At 40.2% G+C, this 18,006-nt stretch overlaps 26 non-coding genes across 26 annotated transcripts; 11 read left to right on the top strand and 15 right to left on the bottom strand.

Moving 5' to 3' along the window:
• Positions 1 to 368: 368 nt before the first annotated feature.
• trnak-uuu (transfer RNA lysine (anticodon UUU)) lies at positions 369 to 441 on the top strand. Its single transcript has one exon. It is a non-coding gene; the product is annotated as a tRNA-Lys (tRNA).
• A 907-nt stretch (positions 442 to 1,348) lies between these two features.
• On the bottom strand, positions 1,349 to 1,420 carry trnaw-cca (transfer RNA tryptophan (anticodon CCA)). Its single transcript has one exon. It is a non-coding gene; the product is annotated as a tRNA-Trp (tRNA).
• A 743-nt stretch (positions 1,421 to 2,163) lies between these two features.
• trnaw-cca (transfer RNA tryptophan (anticodon CCA)) lies at positions 2,164 to 2,235 on the bottom strand. The gene has a single exon. It is a non-coding gene; the product is annotated as a tRNA-Trp (tRNA).
• A 743-nt stretch (positions 2,236 to 2,978) lies between these two features.
• Positions 2,979 to 3,050, bottom strand: trnaw-cca (transfer RNA tryptophan (anticodon CCA)). Its single transcript has one exon. It is a non-coding gene; the product is annotated as a tRNA-Trp (tRNA).
• A 736-nt stretch (positions 3,051 to 3,786) lies between these two features.
• Positions 3,787 to 3,858, bottom strand: trnaw-cca (transfer RNA tryptophan (anticodon CCA)). The gene has a single exon. It is a non-coding gene; the product is annotated as a tRNA-Trp (tRNA).
• A 154-nt stretch (positions 3,859 to 4,012) lies between these two features.
• On the top strand, positions 4,013 to 4,085 carry trnak-uuu (transfer RNA lysine (anticodon UUU)). The gene has a single exon. It is a non-coding gene; the product is annotated as a tRNA-Lys (tRNA).
• Positions 4,086 to 4,992: 907 nt separating this feature from the next.
• Positions 4,993 to 5,064, bottom strand: trnaw-cca (transfer RNA tryptophan (anticodon CCA)). The gene has a single exon. It is a non-coding gene; the product is annotated as a tRNA-Trp (tRNA).
• A 154-nt stretch (positions 5,065 to 5,218) lies between these two features.
• Positions 5,219 to 5,291, top strand: trnak-uuu (transfer RNA lysine (anticodon UUU)). Its single transcript has one exon. It is a non-coding gene; the product is annotated as a tRNA-Lys (tRNA).
• Positions 5,292 to 6,198: 907 nt separating this feature from the next.
• trnaw-cca (transfer RNA tryptophan (anticodon CCA)) lies at positions 6,199 to 6,270 on the bottom strand. Its single transcript has one exon. It is a non-coding gene; the product is annotated as a tRNA-Trp (tRNA).
• Positions 6,271 to 7,006: 736 nt separating this feature from the next.
• trnaw-cca (transfer RNA tryptophan (anticodon CCA)) lies at positions 7,007 to 7,078 on the bottom strand. Its single transcript has one exon. It is a non-coding gene; the product is annotated as a tRNA-Trp (tRNA).
• Positions 7,079 to 7,821: 743 nt separating this feature from the next.
• trnaw-cca (transfer RNA tryptophan (anticodon CCA)) lies at positions 7,822 to 7,893 on the bottom strand. Its single transcript has one exon. It is a non-coding gene; the product is annotated as a tRNA-Trp (tRNA).
• Positions 7,894 to 8,629: 736 nt separating this feature from the next.
• On the bottom strand, positions 8,630 to 8,701 carry trnaw-cca (transfer RNA tryptophan (anticodon CCA)). The gene has a single exon. It is a non-coding gene; the product is annotated as a tRNA-Trp (tRNA).
• A 154-nt stretch (positions 8,702 to 8,855) lies between these two features.
• trnak-uuu (transfer RNA lysine (anticodon UUU)) lies at positions 8,856 to 8,928 on the top strand. The gene has a single exon. It is a non-coding gene; the product is annotated as a tRNA-Lys (tRNA).
• A 907-nt stretch (positions 8,929 to 9,835) lies between these two features.
• trnaw-cca (transfer RNA tryptophan (anticodon CCA)) lies at positions 9,836 to 9,907 on the bottom strand. Its single transcript has one exon. It is a non-coding gene; the product is annotated as a tRNA-Trp (tRNA).
• A 154-nt stretch (positions 9,908 to 10,061) lies between these two features.
• trnak-uuu (transfer RNA lysine (anticodon UUU)) lies at positions 10,062 to 10,134 on the top strand. Its single transcript has one exon. It is a non-coding gene; the product is annotated as a tRNA-Lys (tRNA).
• A 907-nt stretch (positions 10,135 to 11,041) lies between these two features.
• trnaw-cca (transfer RNA tryptophan (anticodon CCA)) lies at positions 11,042 to 11,113 on the bottom strand. Its single transcript has one exon. It is a non-coding gene; the product is annotated as a tRNA-Trp (tRNA).
• Positions 11,114 to 11,267: 154 nt separating this feature from the next.
• Positions 11,268 to 11,340, top strand: trnak-uuu (transfer RNA lysine (anticodon UUU)). Its single transcript has one exon. It is a non-coding gene; the product is annotated as a tRNA-Lys (tRNA).
• Positions 11,341 to 12,247: 907 nt separating this feature from the next.
• Positions 12,248 to 12,319, bottom strand: trnaw-cca (transfer RNA tryptophan (anticodon CCA)). Its single transcript has one exon. It is a non-coding gene; the product is annotated as a tRNA-Trp (tRNA).
• A 154-nt stretch (positions 12,320 to 12,473) lies between these two features.
• Positions 12,474 to 12,546, top strand: trnat-ugu (transfer RNA threonine (anticodon UGU)). Its single transcript has one exon. It is a non-coding gene; the product is annotated as a tRNA-Thr (tRNA).
• Positions 12,547 to 13,431: 885 nt separating this feature from the next.
• Positions 13,432 to 13,503, bottom strand: trnaw-cca (transfer RNA tryptophan (anticodon CCA)). Its single transcript has one exon. It is a non-coding gene; the product is annotated as a tRNA-Trp (tRNA).
• A 154-nt stretch (positions 13,504 to 13,657) lies between these two features.
• Positions 13,658 to 13,730, top strand: trnak-uuu (transfer RNA lysine (anticodon UUU)). Its single transcript has one exon. It is a non-coding gene; the product is annotated as a tRNA-Lys (tRNA).
• A 907-nt stretch (positions 13,731 to 14,637) lies between these two features.
• Positions 14,638 to 14,709, bottom strand: trnaw-cca (transfer RNA tryptophan (anticodon CCA)). The gene has a single exon. It is a non-coding gene; the product is annotated as a tRNA-Trp (tRNA).
• Positions 14,710 to 14,863: 154 nt separating this feature from the next.
• On the top strand, positions 14,864 to 14,936 carry trnak-uuu (transfer RNA lysine (anticodon UUU)). Its single transcript has one exon. It is a non-coding gene; the product is annotated as a tRNA-Lys (tRNA).
• A 1,133-nt stretch (positions 14,937 to 16,069) lies between these two features.
• trnak-uuu (transfer RNA lysine (anticodon UUU)) lies at positions 16,070 to 16,142 on the top strand. Its single transcript has one exon. It is a non-coding gene; the product is annotated as a tRNA-Lys (tRNA).
• A 907-nt stretch (positions 16,143 to 17,049) lies between these two features.
• Positions 17,050 to 17,121, bottom strand: trnaw-cca (transfer RNA tryptophan (anticodon CCA)). The gene has a single exon. It is a non-coding gene; the product is annotated as a tRNA-Trp (tRNA).
• Positions 17,122 to 17,275: 154 nt separating this feature from the next.
• On the top strand, positions 17,276 to 17,348 carry trnak-uuu (transfer RNA lysine (anticodon UUU)). Its single transcript has one exon. It is a non-coding gene; the product is annotated as a tRNA-Lys (tRNA).
• The last annotated feature ends 658 nt before the right edge of the window (positions 17,349 to 18,006 follow it).

The raw sequence follows: 18,006 nt of genomic DNA on the forward strand, positions 1-18,006 counted from the left end.
TATTGCCAAAGGCCATAATGTTTGCATTGTTTCTATGTCTTTTTGTGACGGTGAAGATTTCAAGGTACAACTTAAAGGAGAACTCATTTTCACCGACACACCTGCAGCCCTGAAATGTTGGTCAATTAAAAATAAAAGAGGATGACCTCGACGTGATTTGAACACGCAACCTTCTGATCTGAAGTCAGACGCGCTACCATTGCGCCACGAGGTCCAACGTACCTGCGTCGCCCCTTGGCTTGCACCATGTTACCGTATTATTGAGCATGACAAAATGTGCAATGGCAAATATCACAGATTATGAAGGCTAATTCTATGTGCCATTATGGATCAGACTTGTAATCCCGTCAATATCCCCTCCACACAGAGCCCGGATAGCTCAGTCGGTAGAGCATCAGACTTTTAATCTGAGGGTCCAGGGTTCAAGTCCCTGTTCGGGCGACAAAGTTCTTTCAATGTTAACAAACCACACGCTCTCAATCGGCAGAGTTTTAAGTCCTAAAGCAGTAGTTTCTTGTGTGCCTGACCATGAAAAATCACAGGTTCCGAAGTGCAAATTAACACGCCAGAACAATCCCTTCGCTCAATCCAGGAAGCGAGTTAATTTATGATTTTCCATTCGAATGTCCGGAAAAACTGGAATTACGCGCATGCTCTTGCCGAAATTTGTCTTTCATGAAAAATGGCATTGATGCACCCGAAATGGGGAAAAAAGTGAGCCTCCCACCTGTTGAAGTGAAGAAAACCATGTCCACAAACCAGTCAGAATGTGGGGTTTTTAAATGTGTTCTATTTCAACTCTAAATAACTGCAAACAAGGCACATGTATGATGAAAAAAAAATCTTTATCCACAAGGAATGTCTGGAAAAAGATGGAAAATGTGTGTTGTGTGAAATATTGAAAAATGGTCAATCCTGGACCTGAATAACGCAAAGAAATCCATTATTCTTACACTTGTAACTTTCCCACACAAATGTATGAGAAAAATCCAAATATCACAAAAACAATGAAAGATACCGGGAAATATAAAAAAGAGGTCAAATGTGTTTCATAATACTTGTGAAAAATGCAACGCTCCTATCTGAAAAAAGGAAAAAGGAAAAAGTCTGCTTCATTTGTGGTCCGGCACAGAGTCACTTGATACCTGGGGACCTACTAAGTTGGGAATGATGGAAGTGGGAAGGATCTTCTTATTTCTCCATAAATATTGCCAAAGGCCATAGTGTTTGCATTGTTTCTATGTCTTTTCGTGACGGTGAAGATTTCAAGGTACAACTTAAAGGAGAACTAATTTTCACCGACACACCTGCAGCCCTGAAATGTTGGTCAATTAAAAATAAAAGAGGATGACCTCGACGTGATTTGAACACGCAACCTTCTGACCTGGAGTCAGACGCGCTACCGTTGCGCCACGAGGTCCAACTTACCTGCGTCGCCCCTTGGTTTGCACCATGTTACCGTATTATTGAGCATGACAAAATGTGCAATGGCAAATATCACAGATTATGAAGGCTAATTCTATGTGCCATTATGGATCAGACCTGTTGAAGTGAAGAAAACCATGTCCACAAACCAGTCAGAATGTGGGGTTTTTAAATGTGTTCTATTTCAACTCTAAATAACTGCAAACAAGGCACATGTATGATGAAAAAAAAATCTTTATCCACAAGGAATGTCTGGAAAAAGATGGAAAATGTGTGTTGTGTGAAATATAGAAAAATGGTCAATCCTGGACCTGAATAACGCAAAGAAATCCATTATTCTTACACTTGTAACTTTCCCACACAAATGTATGAGAAAAATCCAAATATCACAAAAACAATGAAAGATACCGGGAAATATAAAAAAGAGGTCAAATGTGTTTCATAATACTTGGGAAAAATGCAACGCTCCTATCTGAAAAAAGGAAAAAGGAAAAAGTCTGCTTCATTTGTGGTCCGGCACAGAGTCACTTGATACCTGGGGACCTACTAAGTTGGGAATGATGGAAGTGGGAAGGATCTTCTTATTTCTCCATGAATATTGCCAAAGGCCATAATGTTTGCATTGTTTCTATGTCTTTTTGTGACGGTGAAGATTTCAAGGTACAACTTAAAGGAGAACTAATTTTCACCGACACACCTGCAGCCCTGAAATGTTGATCAATTAAAAATAAAAGAGGACGACCTCGACGTGATTTGAACACGCAACCTTCTGATCTGGAGTCAGACGCGCTACCGTTGCGCCACAAGGTCCAACGTACCTCCGTCGCCCCTTGGCTTGCACCATGTTACCGTATTATTGAGCATGACAAAATGTGCAATGGCAAATATCACAGATTATGAAGGCTAATTCTATGTGCCATTATGGATCAGACCTGTTGAAGTGAAGAAAACCATGTCCACAAACCAGTCAGAATGTGGGGTTTTTAAATGTGTTCTATTTCAACTCTAAATAACTGCAAACAAGGCACATGTATGATGAAAAAAAAATCTTTATCCACAAGGAATGTCTGGAAAAAGATGGAAAATGTGTGTTGTGTGAAATATTGAAAAATGGTCAATCCTGGACCTGAATAACGCAAAGAAATCCATTATTCTTACACTTGTAACTTTCCCACACAAATGTATGAGAAAAATCCAAATATCACAAAAACAATGAAAGATACCGGGAAATATAAAAAAGAGGTCAAATGTGTTTCATAATACTTGTGAAAAATGCAACGCTCCTATCTGAAAAAAGGAAAAAGGAAAAAGTCTGCTTCATTTGTGGTCCGGCACAGAGTCACTTGATACCTGGGGACCTACTAAGTTGGGAATGATGGAAGTGGGAAGGATCTTCTTATTTCTCCATAAATATTGCCAAAGGCCATAGTGTTTGCATTGTTTCTATGTCTTTTCGTGACGGTGAAGATTTCAAGGTACAACTTAAAGGAGAACTAATTTTCACCGACACACCCGCAGCCCTGAAATGTTGGTCAATTAAAAATAAAAGAGGATGACCTCGACGTGATTTGAACACGCAACCTTCTGATCTGGAGTCAGACGCGCTACCGTTGCGCCACGAGGTCCAACGTACCTCCGTCGCCCCTTGGCTTGCACCATGTTACCGTATTATTGAGCATGACAAAATGTGCAATGGCAAATATCACAGATTATGAAGGCTAATTCTATGTGCCATTATGGATCAGACCTGTTGAAGTGAAGAAAACCATGTCCACAAACCAGTCATAATGTGGGGTTTTTAAATGTGTTCTATTTCAACTCTAAATAACTGCAAACAAGGCACATGTATGATGAAAAATAAATCTTTATCCACAAGGAATGTCTGGAAAAAGATGGAAAATGTGTGTTGTGTGAAATATTGAAAAATGGTCAATCCTGGACCTGAATAACGCAAAGAAATCCATTATTCTTACACTTGTAACTTTCCCACACAAATGTATGAGAAAAATCCAAATATCACAAAAACAATGAAAGATACCGGGAAATATAAAAAAGAGGTCAAATGTGTTTCATAATACTTGGGAAAAATGCAACGCTCCTATCTGAAAAAAGGAAAAAGTCTGCTTCATTTGTGGTCCGGCACAGAGTCACTTGATACCTGGGGACCTACTAAGTTGGGAATGATGGAAGTGGGAAGGATCTTCTTATTTCTCCATGAATATTGCCAAAGGCCATAGTGTTTGCATTGTTTCTATGTCTTTTTGTGACGGTGGAGATTTCAAGGTACAACTTAAAGGAGAACTCATTTTCACCGACACACCTGCAGCCCTGAAATGTTGGTCAATTAAAAATAAAAGAGGACGACCTCGACGTGATTTGAACACGCAACCTTCTGATCTGGAGTCAGACGCGCTACCGTTGCGCCACAAGGTCCAACGTACCTCCGTCACCCCTTGGCTTGCACCATGTTACCGTATTATTGAGCATGACAAAATGTGCAATGGCAAATATCACAGATTATGAAGGCTAATTCTATGTGCCATTATGGATCAGACTCGTAATCCGGTCAATATCCCCTCCAAACAGAGCCCGGATAGCTCAGTCGGTAGAGCATCAAACTTTTAATCTGAGGGTCCAGGGTTCATGTCCTTGTTCGGGCGACAGAGTTCTTTCAATGTTAACAAACCACACGCTCTCAATTGGCAGAGTTTTAAGTCCTAAAGCAGTAGTTTCATGTGTGCGTGACCATGAAAAATCACAGGTTTCGAAGTGCAAATTAACACGCCAGAACAATCCCTTCGCTCAATCCAGGAAGCGAGTTCATTTATGATTTTCCATTCGAATGTCCGGAAAAACTGGAATTACGCGCATGCTCTTGCCGAAATTTGTCTTTCATGAAAAATGGCATTGATGCACCCGAAATGGGGAAAAAAGTGAGCCTCCCACCTGTTGAAGTGAAGAAAACCATGTCCACAAACCAGTCAGAATGTGGGGTTTTTAAATGTGTTCTATTTCAACTCTAAATAACTGCAAACAAGGCACATGTATGATGAAAAAAAAATCTTTATCCACAAGGAATGTCTAGAAAAAGATGGAAAATGTGTGTTGTGTGAAATATTGAAAAATGGTCAATCCTGGACCTGAATAACGCAAAGAAATCCATTATTCTTACACTTGTAACTTTCCCACACAAATGTATGAGAAAAATCCAAATATCACAAAAACAATGAAAGATACCGGGAAATATAAAAAAGTGGTCAAATGTGTTTCATAATACTTGGGAAAAATGCAACGCTCCTATCTGAAAAAAGGAAAAAGGAAAAAGTCTGCTTCATTTGTGGTCCGGCACAGAGTCACTTGATACCTGGGGACCTACTAAGTTGGGAATGATGGAAGTGGGAAGGATCTTCTTATTTCTCCATAAATATTGCCAAAGGCCATAATGTTTGCATTGTTTCAATGTCTTTTTGTGACGGTGAAGATTTCAAGGTACAACTTAAAGGAGAACTCATTTTAACCGACACACCTGCAGCCCTGAAATGTTGGTCAATTAAAAATAAAAGAGGATGACCTCGACGTGATTTGTACACGCAACCTTCTGATCTGGAGTCAGACGCGCTACCGTTGCGCCACGAGGTCCAACGTACCTCCGTCGCCCCTTGGCTTGCACCATGTTACCGTATTATTGAGCATGACAAAATGTGCAATGGCAAATATCACAGATTATGAAGGCTAATTCTATGTGCCATTATGGATCAGACTCGTAATCCTGTCAATATCCCCTCCAAACAGAGCCCGGATAGCTCAGTCGGTAGAGCATCAGACCTTTAATCTGAGGGTCCAGGGTTCAAGTCACTGTTCGGGCGACAAAGTTCTTTCAATGTTAACAAACCACACGCTCTCAATTGGCGGAATTTTAAGTCCTAAAGCAGTAGTTTCATGTGTGCGTGACCATGAAAAATCACAGGTTACCAAATGCAAATTAACACGCCAGAACAATCCCTTCGCTCAATCCAGGAAGTGAGTTCATTTATGATTTTCCATTCGAATGTCCGGAAAAACTGGAATTATGCGCATGCTCTTGCCGAAATTTGTCTTTCATGAAAAATGGCATTGATGCACCCGAAATGGGGAAAAAAGTGAGCCTCCCACCTGTTGAAGTGAAGAAAACCATGTCCACAAACCAGTCAGAATGTGGGGTTTTTAAATGTGTTCTATTTCAACTCTAAATAACTGCAAACAAGGCACATGTATGATGAAAAAAAAATCTTTATCCACAAGGAATGTCTGGAAAAAGATGGAAAATGTGTGTTGTGTGAAATATTGAAAAATGGTCAATCCTGGACCTGAATAACGCAAAGAAATCCATTATTCTTACACTTGTAACTTTCCCACACAAATGTATGAGAAAAATCCAAATATCACAAAAACAATGAAAGATACCGGGAAATATAAAAAAGAGGTCAAATGTGTTTCATAATACTTGTGAAAAATGCAACGCTCCTATCTGAAAAAAGGAAAAAGGAAAAAGTCTGCTTCATTTGTGGTCCGGCACAGAGTCACTTGATACCTGGGGACCTACTAAGTTGGGAATGATGGAAGTGGGAAGGATCTTCTTATTTCTCCATAAATATTGCCAAAGGCCATAGTGTTTGCATTGTTTCTATGTCTTTTTGTGACGGTGAAGATTTCAAGGTACAACTTAAAGGAGAACTAATTTTCACCGACACACCTGCAGCCCTGAAATGTTGGTCAATTAAAAATAAAAGAGGATGACCTCGACGTGATTTGAACACGCAACCTTCTGACCTGGAGTCAGACGCGCTACCGTTGCGCCACGAGGTCCAACGTACCTCCGTCGCCCCTTGGCTTGCACCATGTTACCGTATTATTGAGCATGACAAAATGTGCAATGGCAAATATCACAGATTATGAAGGCTAATTCTATGTGCCATTATGGATCAGACCTGTTGAAGTGAAGAAAACCATGTCCACAAACCAGTCAGAATGTGGGGTTTTTAAATGTGTTCTATTTCAACTCTAAATAACTGCAAACAAGGCACATGTATGATGAAAAATAAATCTTTATCCACAAGGAATGTCTGGAAAAAGATGGAAAATGTGTGTTGTGTGAAATATTGAAAAATGGTCAATCCTGGACCTGAATAACGCAAAGAAATCCATTATTCTTACACTTGTAACTTTCCCACACAAATGTATGAGAAAAATCCAAATATCACAAAAACAATGAAAGATACCGGGAAATATAAAAAAGAGGTCAAATGTGTTTCATAATACTTGGGAAAAATGCAACGCTCCTATCTGAAAAAAGGAAAAAGTCTGCTTCATTTGTGGTCCGGCACAGAGTCACTTGATACCTGGGGACCTACTAAGTTGGGAATGATGGAAGTGGGAAGGATCTTCTTATTTCTCCATGAATATTGCCAAAGGCCATAGTGTTTGCATTGTTTCTATGTCTTTTTGTGACGGTGGAGATTTCAAGGTACAACTTAAAGGAGAACTAATTTTCACCGACACACCTGCAGCCCTGAAATGTTGATCAATTAAAAATAAAAGAGGACGACCTCGACGTGATTTGAACACGCAACCTTCTGATCTGGAGTCAGACGCGCTACCGTTGCGCCACAAGGTCCAACGTACCTCCGTCGCCCCTTGGCTTGCACCATGTTACCGTATTATTGAGCATGACAAAATGTGCAATGGCAAATATCACAGATTATGAAGGCTAATTCTATGTGCCATTATGGATCAGACCTGTTGAAGTGAAGAAAACCATGTCCACAAACCAGTCAGAATGTGGGGTTTTTAAATGTGTTCTATTTCAACTCTAAATAACTGCAAACAAGGCACATGTATGATGAAAAAAAAATCTTTATCCACAAGGAATGTCTGGAAAAAGATGGAAAATGTGTGTTGTGTGAAATATTGAAAAATGGTCAATCCTGGACCTGAATAACGCAAAGAAATCCATTATTCTTACACTTGTAACTTTCCCACACAAATGTATGAGAAAAATCCAAATATCACAAAAACAATGAAAGATACCGGGAAATATAAAAAAGAGGTCAAATGTGTTTCATAATACTTGTGAAAAATGCAACGCTCCTATCTGAAAAAAGGAAAAAGGAAAAAGTCTGCTTCATTTGTGGTCCGGCACAGAGTCACTTGATACCTGGGGACCTACTAAGTTGGGAATGATGGAAGTGGGAAGGATCTTCTTATTTCTCCATAAATATTGCCAAAGGCCATAGTGTTTGCATTGTTTCTATGTCTTTTCGTGACGGTGAAGATTTCAAGGTACAACTTAAAGGAGAACTAATTTTCACCGACACACCTGCAGCCCTGAAATGTTGGTCAATTAAAAATAAAAGAGGATGACCTCGACGTGATTTGAACACGCAACCTTCTGACCTGGAGTCAGACGCGCTACCGTTGCGCCACGAGGTCCAACGTACCTGCGTCGCCCCTTGGCTTGCACCATGTTACCGTATTATTGAGCATGACAAAATGTGCAATGGCAAATATCACAGATTATGAAGGCTAATTCTATGTGCCATTATGGATCAGACCTGTTGAAGTGAAGAAAACCATGTCCACAAACCAGTCATAATGTGGGGTTTTTAAATGTGTTCTATTTCAACTCTAAATAACTGCAAACAAGGCACATGTATGATGAAAAATAAATCTTTATCCACAAGGAATGTCTGGAAAAAGATGGAAAATGTGTGTTGTGTGAAATATTGAAAAATGGTCAATCCTGGACCTGAATAACGCAAATAAATCCATTATTCTTACACTTGTAACTTTCCCACACAAATGTATGAGAAAAATCCAAATATCACAAAAACAATGAAAGATACCGGGAAATATAAAAAAGAGGTCAAATGTGTTTCATAATACTTGGGAAAAATGCAACGCTCCTATCTGAAAAAAGGAAAAAGTCTGCTTCATTTGTGGTCCGGCACAGAGTCACTTGATACCTGGGGACCTACTAAGTTGGGAATGATGGAAGTGGGAAGGATCTTCTTATTTCTCCATGAATATTGCCAAAGGCCATAGTGTTTGCATTGTTTCTATGTCTTTTTGTGACGGTGGAGATTTCAAGGTACAACTTAAAGGAGAACTCATTTTCACCGACACACCTGCAGCCCTGAAATGTTGATCAATTAAAAATAAAAGAGGACGACCTCGACGTGATTTGAACACGCAACCTTCTGATCTGGAGTCAGACGCGCTACCGTTGCGCCACAAGGTCCAACGTACCTCCGTCACCCCTTGGCTTGCACCATGTTACCGTATTATTGAGCATGACAAAATGTGCAATGGCAAATATCACAGATTATGAAGGCTAATTCTATGTGCCATTATGGATCAGACTCGTAATCCGGTCAATATCCCCTCCAAACAGAGCCCGGATAGCTCAGTCGGTAGAGCATCAAACTTTTAATCTGAGGGTCCAGGGTTCATGTCCTTGTTCGGGCGACAGAGTTCTTTCAATGTTAACAAACCACACGCTCTCAATTGGCAGAGTTTTAAGTCCTAAAGCAGTAGTTTCATGTGTGCGTGACCATGAAAAATCACAGGTTTCGAAGTGCAAATTAACACGCCAGAACAATCCCTTCGCTCAATCCAGGAAGCGAGTTCATTTATGATTTTCCATTCGAATGTCCGGAAAAACTGGAATTACGCGCATGCTCTTGCCGAAATTTGTCTTTCATGAAAAATGGCATTGATGCACCCGAAATGGGGAAAAAAGTGAGCCTCCCACCTGTTGAAGTGAAGAAAACCATGTCCACAAACCAGTCAGAATGTGGGGTTTTTAAATGTGTTCTATTTCAACTCTAAATAACTGCAAACAAGGCACATGTATGATGAAAAAAAAATCTTTATCCACAAGGAATGTCTAGAAAAAGATGGAAAATGTGTGTTGTGTGAAATATTGAAAAATGGTCAATCCTGGACCTGAATAACGCAAAGAAATCCATTATTCTTACACTTGTAACTTTCCCACACAAATGTATGAGAAAAATCCAAATATCACAAAAACAATGAAAGATACCGGGAAATATAAAAAAGTGGTCAAATGTGTTTCATAATACTTGGGAAAAATGCAACGCTCCTATCTGAAAAAAGGAAAAAGGAAAAAGTCTGCTTCATTTGTGGTCCGGCACAGAGTCACTTGATACCTGGGGACCTACTAAGTTGGGAATGATGGAAGTGGGAAGGATCTTCTTATTTCTCCATAAATATTGCCAAAGGCCATAATGTTTGCATTGTTTCAATGTCTTTTTGTGACGGTGAAGATTTCAAGGTACAACTTAAAGGAGAACTCATTTTAACCGACACACCTGCAGCCCTGAAATGTTGGTCAATTAAAAATAAAAGAGGATGACCTCGACGTGATTTGTACACGCAACCTTCTGATCTGGAGTCAGACGCGCTACCGTTGCGCCACGAGGTCCAACGTACCTCCGTCGCCCCTTGGCTTGCACCATGTTACCGTATTATTGAGCATGACAAAATGTGCAATGGCAAATATCACAGATTATGAAGGCTAATTCTATGTGCCATTATGGATCAGACTCGTAATCCTGTCAATATCCCCTCCAAACAGAGCCCGGATAGCTCAGTCGGTAGAGCATCAGACCTTTAATCTGAGGGTCCAGGGTTCAAGTCACTGTTCGGGCGACAAAGTTCTTTCAATGTTAACAAACCACACGCTCTCAATTGGCGGAATTTTAAGTCCTAAAGCAGTAGTTTCATGTGTGCGTGACCATGAAAAATCACAGGTTACCAAATGCAAATTAACACGCCAGAACAATCCCTTCGCTCAATCCAGGAAGTGAGTTCATTTATGATTTTCCATTCGAATGTCCGGAAAAACTGGAATTATGCGCATGCTCTTGCCGAAATTTGTCTTTCATGAAAAATGGCATTGATGCACCCGAAATGGGGAAAAAAGTGAGCCTCCCAGCTGTTGAAGTGAAGAAAACCATGTCCACAAACCAGTCAGAAGGTGGGGTTTTTAAATGTGTTCTATTTCAACTCTAAATAACTGCAAACAAGGCACATGTATGATGAAAAATAAATCTTTATCCACAAGGAATGTCTGGAAAAAGATGGAAAATGTGTGTTGTGTGAAATATTGAAAAATGGTCAATCCTGGACCTGAATAACGCAAAGAAATCCATTATTCTTACACTTGTAACTTTCCCACACAAATGTATGAGAAAAATCCAAATATCACAAAAACAATGAAAGATACCGGGAAATATAAAAAAGTGGTCAAATGTGTTTCATAATACTTGGGAAAAATGCAACGCTCCTATCTGAAAAAAGGAAAAAGGAAAAAGTCTGCTTCATTTGTGGTCCGGCACAGAGTCACTTGATACCTGGGGACCTACTAAGTTGGGAATGATGGAAGTGGGAAGGATCTTCTTATTTCTCCATAAATATTGCCAAAGGCCATAATGTTTGCATTGTTTCAATGTCTTTTTGTGACGGTGAAGATTTCAAGGTACAACTTAAAGGAGAACTCATTTTCACCGACACACCTGCAGCCCTGAAATGTTGGTCAATTAAAAATAAAAGAGGATGACCTCGACGTGATTTGTACACGCAACCTTCTGATCTGGAGTCAGACGCGCTACCTCGGCGCCACGAGGTCCAACGTTCCTCCGTCGCCCCTTGGCTTGCACCATGTTACCGTATTATTGAGCATGACAAAATGTGCAATGGCAAATATCACAGATTATGAAGGCTAATTCTATGTGCCATTATGGATCAGACTCGTAATCCTGTCAATATCCCCTCCAAACAGAGCCCGGATAGCTCAGTCGGTAGAGCATCAGACCTTTAATCTGAGGGTCCAGGGTTCAAGTCACTGTTCGGGCGACAAAGTTCTTTCAATGTTAACAAACCACACGCTCTCAATTGGCGGAATTTTAAGTCCTAAAGCAGTAGTTTCATGTGTGCGTGACCATGAAAAATCACAGGTTACCAAATGCAAATTAACACGCCAGAACAATCCCTTCGCTCAATCCAGGAAGTGAGTTCATTTATGATTTTCCATTCGAATGTCCGGAAAAACTGGAATTATGCGCATGCTCTTGCCGAAATTTGTCTTTCATGAAAAATGGCATTGATGCACCCGAAATGGGGAAAAAAGTGAGCCTCCCAGCTGTTGAAGTGAAGAAAACCATGTCCACAAACCAGTCAGAAGGTGGGGTTTTTAAATGTGTTCTATTTCAACTCTAAATAACTGCAAACAAGGCACATGTATGATGAAAAATAAATCTTTATCCACAAGGAATGTCTGGAAAAAGATGGAAAATGTGTGTTGTGTGAAATATTGAAAAATGGTCAATCCTGGACCTGAATAACGCAAAGAAATCCATTATTCTTACACTTGTAACTTTCCCACACAAATGTATGAGAAAAATCCAAATATCACAAAAACAATGAAAGATACCGGGAAATATAAAAAAGTGGTCAAATGTGTTTCATAATACTTGGGAAAAATGCAACGCTCCTATCTGAAAAAAGGAAAAAGGAAAAAGTCTGCTTCATTTGTGGTCCGGCACAGAGTCACTTGATACCTGGGGACCTACTAAGTTGGGAATGATGGAAGTGGGAAGGATCTTCTTATTTCTCCATAAATATTGCCAAAGGCCATAATGTTTGCATTGTTTCAATGTCTTTTTGTGACGGTGAAGATTTCAAGGTACAACTTAAAGGAGAACTCATTTTCACCGACACACCTGCAGCCCTGAAATGTTGGTCAATTAAAAATAAAAGAGGATGACCTCGACGTGATTTGTACACGCAACCTTCTGATCTGGAGTCAGACGCGCTACCTCGGCGCCACGAGGTCCAACGTTCCTCCGTCGCCCCTTGGCTTGCACCATGTTACCGTATTATTGAGCATGACAAAATGTGCAATGGCAAATATCACAGATTATGAAGGCTAATTCTATGTGCCATTATGGATCAGACTCGTAATCCCGTCAATATCCTCCCCAATCAGAGCCCGGATAGCTCAGTCGGTAGAGCATCAGACTTGTAATCTGAGGGTCCAGGGTTCAAGTCCCTGTTTAGGCGACAAAGTTCTTTCAATGTTAACAAACCACACGCTCTCTATTGGCAGAGTTTTAAGTCCTAAAGCAGTAGTTTCATGTGTGCGTGACCATGAAAAATCACAGGTTACCAAGTGCAAATTAACACGCCAGAACAATCCCTTCGCTCAATCCAGGAAGTGAGTTCATTTATGATTTTCCATTCGAATGTCCGGAAAAACTGGAATTACGCGCATGCTCTTGCCGAAATTTGTCTTTCATGAAAAATGGCATTGATGCACCCGAAATGGGGAAAAAAGTGAGCCTCCCAGCGGTTGAAGTGAAGAAAACCAGTCAGAATGTGGGGTTTTTAAATGTGTTCTATTTCAACTCTAAATAACTGCAAACAAGGCACATGTATGATGAAAAAAAAATCTTTATCCACAAGGAATGTCTGGAAAAAGATGGAAAATGTGTGTTGTGTGAAATATTGAAAAATGGTCAATCCTGGACCTGAATAACGCAAAGAAATCCATTATTCTTACACTTGTAACTTTCCCACACAAATGTATGAGAAAAATCCAAATATCACAAAAACAATGAAAGATACCGGGAAATATAAAAAAGTGGTCAAATGTGTTTCATAATACTTGGGAAAAATGCAACGCTCCTATCTGAAAAAAGGAAAAATTCTGCTTCATTTGTGGTCCGGCACAGAGTCACTTGATACCTGGGGACCTACTAAGTTGGGAATGATGGAAGTGGGAAGGATCTTCTTATTTCTCCATAAATATTGCCAAAGGCCATAATGTTTGCATTGTTTCTGTCTTTTTGTGACGGTGAAGATTTCAAGGTACAACTTAAAGGAGAACTCATTTTCACCGACACACCTGCAGCCCTGAAATGTTGGTCAATTAAAAATAAAAGAGGATGACCTCGATGTGATTTGTACACGCAACCTTCTGATCTGGAGTCAGACGCGCTACCATTGCGCCACGAGGTCCAACGTACCTCCGTCGCCCCTTGGCTTGCACCATGTTACCGTATTATTGAGCATGACCAAATGTGCAATGGCAAATATCACAGATTATGACGGCTAATTCTATGTGCCATTATGGATCAGACTCGTAATCCCGTCAATATCCCCTCCAAACAGAGCCCGGATAGCTCAGTCGGTAGAGCATCAGACTTTTAATCTGAGGGTCCAGGGTTCAAGTCCCTGTTCGGGCGACAAAGTTCTTTCAATGTTAACAAACCACACGCTCTCAATTGGCAGAATTTTAAGTCCTAAAGCAGTAGTTTCATGTGTGCGTGACCATGAAAAATCACAGGTTACCAAGTGCAAATTAACACGCCAGAACAATCCCTTCGCTCAATCCTGGAAGTGAGTTCATTTATGATTTTCCATTCGAATGTCTGGAAAAACTGGAATTACGCGCATGCTCTTGCCAAAATTTGTCTTTCATGAAAAATGGCATTGATGCACCCGAAATGGGGAAAAAAGTGAGCCTCCCAGCTGTTGAAGTGAAGAAAACCATGTCCACAAACCAGTCAGAATGTGGGGTTTTTAAATGTGTTCTATTTCAACTCTAAATAACTGCAAACAAGGCACATGTATGATGAAAAAAAAATCTTTATCCACAAGGAATGTCTGGAAAAAGATGGAAAATGTGTGTTGTGTGAAATATTGAAAAATGGTCAATCCTGGACCTGAATAACGCAAAGAAATCCATTATTCTTACACTTGTAACGTTCCCACACAAATGTATGAGAAAAATCCAAATATCACAAAAACAATGAAAGATACCGGGAAATATAAAAAAGTGGTCAAATGTGTTTCATAATACTTGGGAAAAATGCAACGCTCCTATCTGAAAAAAGGAAAAAGGAAAAAGTCTGCTTCATTTGTGGTCCGGCAGAGAGTCACTTGATACCTGGGGACCTACTAAGTTGGGAATGATGGAAGTGGGAAGGATCTTCTTATTTCTCCATAAATATTGCCAAAGGCCATAATGTTTGCATTGTTTCTATGTCTTTTTGTGACGGTGAAGATTTCAAGGTACAACTTAAAGGAGCACTCATTTTCACCGACACACCCGCAGCCCTGAAATGTTGGTCAATTAAAAATAAAAGAGGATGACCTCGACGTGATTTGAACACGCAACCTTCTGATCTGGAGTCAGACGCGCTACCGTTGCGCCACGAGGTCCAACGTACCTGCGTCGCCCCTTGGCTTGCACCATGTTACCGTATTATTGAGCATGACAAAATGTGCAATGGCAAATATCACAGATTATGAAGGCTAATTCTATGTGCCATTATGGATCAGACTCGTAATCCCGTCAATATCCCCTCCAAACAGAGCCCGGATAGCTCAGTCGGTAGAGCATCAGACTTTTAATCTGAGGGTCCAGGGTTCAAGTCACTGTTCGGGCGACAAAGTTCTTTCAATGTTAACAAACCACACGCTCTCAATTGGCAGAATTTTAAGTCCTAAAGCAGTAGTTTCATGTGTGCGTGACCATGAAAAATCACAGGTTACCAAGTGCAAATTAACACGCCAGAACAATCCCTTCGCTCAATCCAGGAAGTGAGTTCATTTATGATTTTCCATTCGAATGTCGGGAAAAACTGGAATTACGCGCATGCTCTTGCCCAAATTTGTCTTTCATGAAAAATGGCATTGATGCACCCGAAATGGGGAAAAAAGTGAGCCTCCCAGCTGTTGAAGTGAAGAAAACCATGTCCACAAACCAGTCAGAATGTGGGGTTTTTAAATGTGTTCTATTTCAACTCTAAATAACTGCAAACAAGGCACATGTATGATGAAAAAAAAATCTTTATCCACAAGGAATGTCTGGAAAAAGATGGAAAATGTGTGTTGTGTGAAATATTGAAAAATGGTCAATCCTGGACCTGAATAACGCAAAGAAATCCATTATTCTTACACTTGTAACTTTCCCACACAAATGTATGAGAAAAATCCAAATATCACAAAAACAATGAAAGATACCGGGAAATATAAAAAAGTGGTCAAATGTGTTTCATAGTACTTGGGAAAAATGCAACGCTCCTATCTGAAAAAAGGAAAAAGGAAAAAGTCTGCTTCATTTGTGGTCCGGCACAGAGTCACTTGATACCTGGGGACCTACAAAGTTGGGAATGATGGAAGTGGGAAGGATCTTCTTATTTCTCCATAAATATTGCCAAAGGCCATAATGTTTGCATTGTTTCTATGTCTTTTTGTGACGGTGAAGATTTCAAGGTACAACTTAAAGGAGAACTCATTTTCACCGACACACCTGCAGCCCTGAAATGTTGGTCAATTAAAAATAAAAGAGGATGACCTCGATGTGATTTGTACACGCAACCTTCTGATCTGGAGTCAGACGCGCTACCTCGGCGCCACGAGGTCCAACGTACCTCCGTCGCCCCTTGGCTTGCACCATGTTACCGTATTATTGAGCATGACAAAATGTGCAATGGCAAATATCACAGATTATGACGGCTAATTCTATGTGCCATTATGGATCAGACTCGTAATCCCGTCAATATCCCCTCCGCACAGAGCCCGGATAGCTCAGTCGGTAGAGCATCAGACTTTTAATCTGAGGGTCCAGGGTTCAAGTCACTGTTCGGGCGACAAAGTTCTTTCAATGTTAACAAACCACATGCTCTCAATTGGCAGAATTTTAAGTCCTAAAGCAGTAGTTTCATGTGTGCGTGACCATGAAAAATCACAGGTTACCAAGTGCAAATTAACACGCCAGAACAATCCCTTCGCTCAATCCAGGAAGTGAGTTCATTTATGATTTTCCATTCGAATGTCCGGAAAAACTGGAATTACGCGCATGCTCTTGCCGAAATTTGTCTTTCATGAAAAATGGCATTGATGCACCCGAAATGGGGAAAAAAGTGAGCCTCCCAGCTGTTGAAGTGAAGAAAACCATGTCCACAAACCAGTCAGAATGTGGGGTTTTTAAATGTGTTCTATTTCAACTCTAAATAACTGCAAACAAGGCACATGTATGATGAAAAATAAATCTTTATCCACAAGGAATGTCTGGAAAAAGATGGAAAATGTGTGTTGTGTGAAATATTGAACAATGGTCAATCCTGGACCTGAATAACGCAAAGAAATCCATTATTCTTCCACTTGTAACTTTCCCAAACAAATGTATGAGAAAAATCCAAATATCACAAAAACAATGAAAGATACCGGGAAATATAAAAAAGTGGTCAAATGTGTTTCATAATACTTGGGAAAAATGCAACGCTCCTATCTGAAAAAAGGAAAAAGGAAAAAGTCTGCTTCATTTGTGGTCCGGCAGAGAGTCACTTGATACCTGGGGACCTGCTAAGTTGGGAATGATGGAAGTGGGAAGGATCTTCTTATTTCTCCATAAATATTGCCAAAGGCCATAATGTTTGCATTGTTTCTATGTCTTTTTGTGACGGTGAAGATTTCAAGGTACAACTTAAAGGAGCACTCATTTTCACCGACACACCCGCAGCCCTGAAATGTTGGTCAATTAAAAATAAAAGAGGATGACCTCGACGTGATTTGAACACGCAACCTTCTGATCTGGAGTCAGACGCGCTACCGTTGCGCCACGAGGTCCAACGTACCTGCGTCGCCCCTTGGCTTGCACCATGTTACCGTATTATTGAGCATGACAAAATGTGCAATGGCAAATATCACAGATTATGAAGGCTAATTCTATGTGCCATTATGGATCAGACTCGTAATCCCGTCAATATCCCCTCCAAACAGAGCCCGGATAGCTCAGTCGGTAGAGCATCAGACTTTTAATCTGAGGGTCCAGGGTTCAAGTCACTGTTCGGGCGACAAAGTTCTTTCAATGTTAACAAACCACACGCTCTCAATTGGCAGAATTTTAAGTCCTAAAGCAGTAGTTTCATGTGTGCGTGACCATGAAAAATCACAGGTTACCAAGTGCAAATTAACACGCCAGAACAATCCCTTCGCTCAATCCAGGAAGTGAGTTCATTTATGATTTTCCATTCGAATGTCGGGAAAAACTGGAATTACGCGCATGCTCTTGCCCAAATTTGTCTTTCATGAAAAATGGCATTGATGCACCCGAAATGGGGAAAAAAGTGAGCCTCCCAGCTGTTGAAGTGAAGAAAACCATGTCCACAAACCAGTCAGAATGTGGGGTTTTTAAATGTGTTCTATTTCAACACTAAATAACTGCAAACAAGGCACATGTATGATGAAAAAAAATCTTTATCCACAAGGAATGTCTGGAAAAAGATGGAAAATGTGTGTTGTGTGAAATATTGAAAAATGGTCAATCCTGGACCTGAATAACGCAAAGAAATCCATTATTCTTACACTTGTAACTTTCACACACAAATGTATGAGAAAAATCCAAATATCACAAAAACAATGAAAGATACCGGGAAATATAAAAAAGAGGTCATATGTGTTTCATAATACTTGTGAAAAATGCAACGCTCCTATCTGAAAAAAGGAAAAAGG

Source organism: Conger conger, chromosome 15 (assembly GCF_963514075.1).
Source record: "Conger conger chromosome 15, fConCon1.1, whole genome shotgun sequence".
NCBI classification, from domain to species: Eukaryota; Metazoa; Chordata; class Actinopteri; order Anguilliformes; family Congridae; genus Conger; species Conger conger.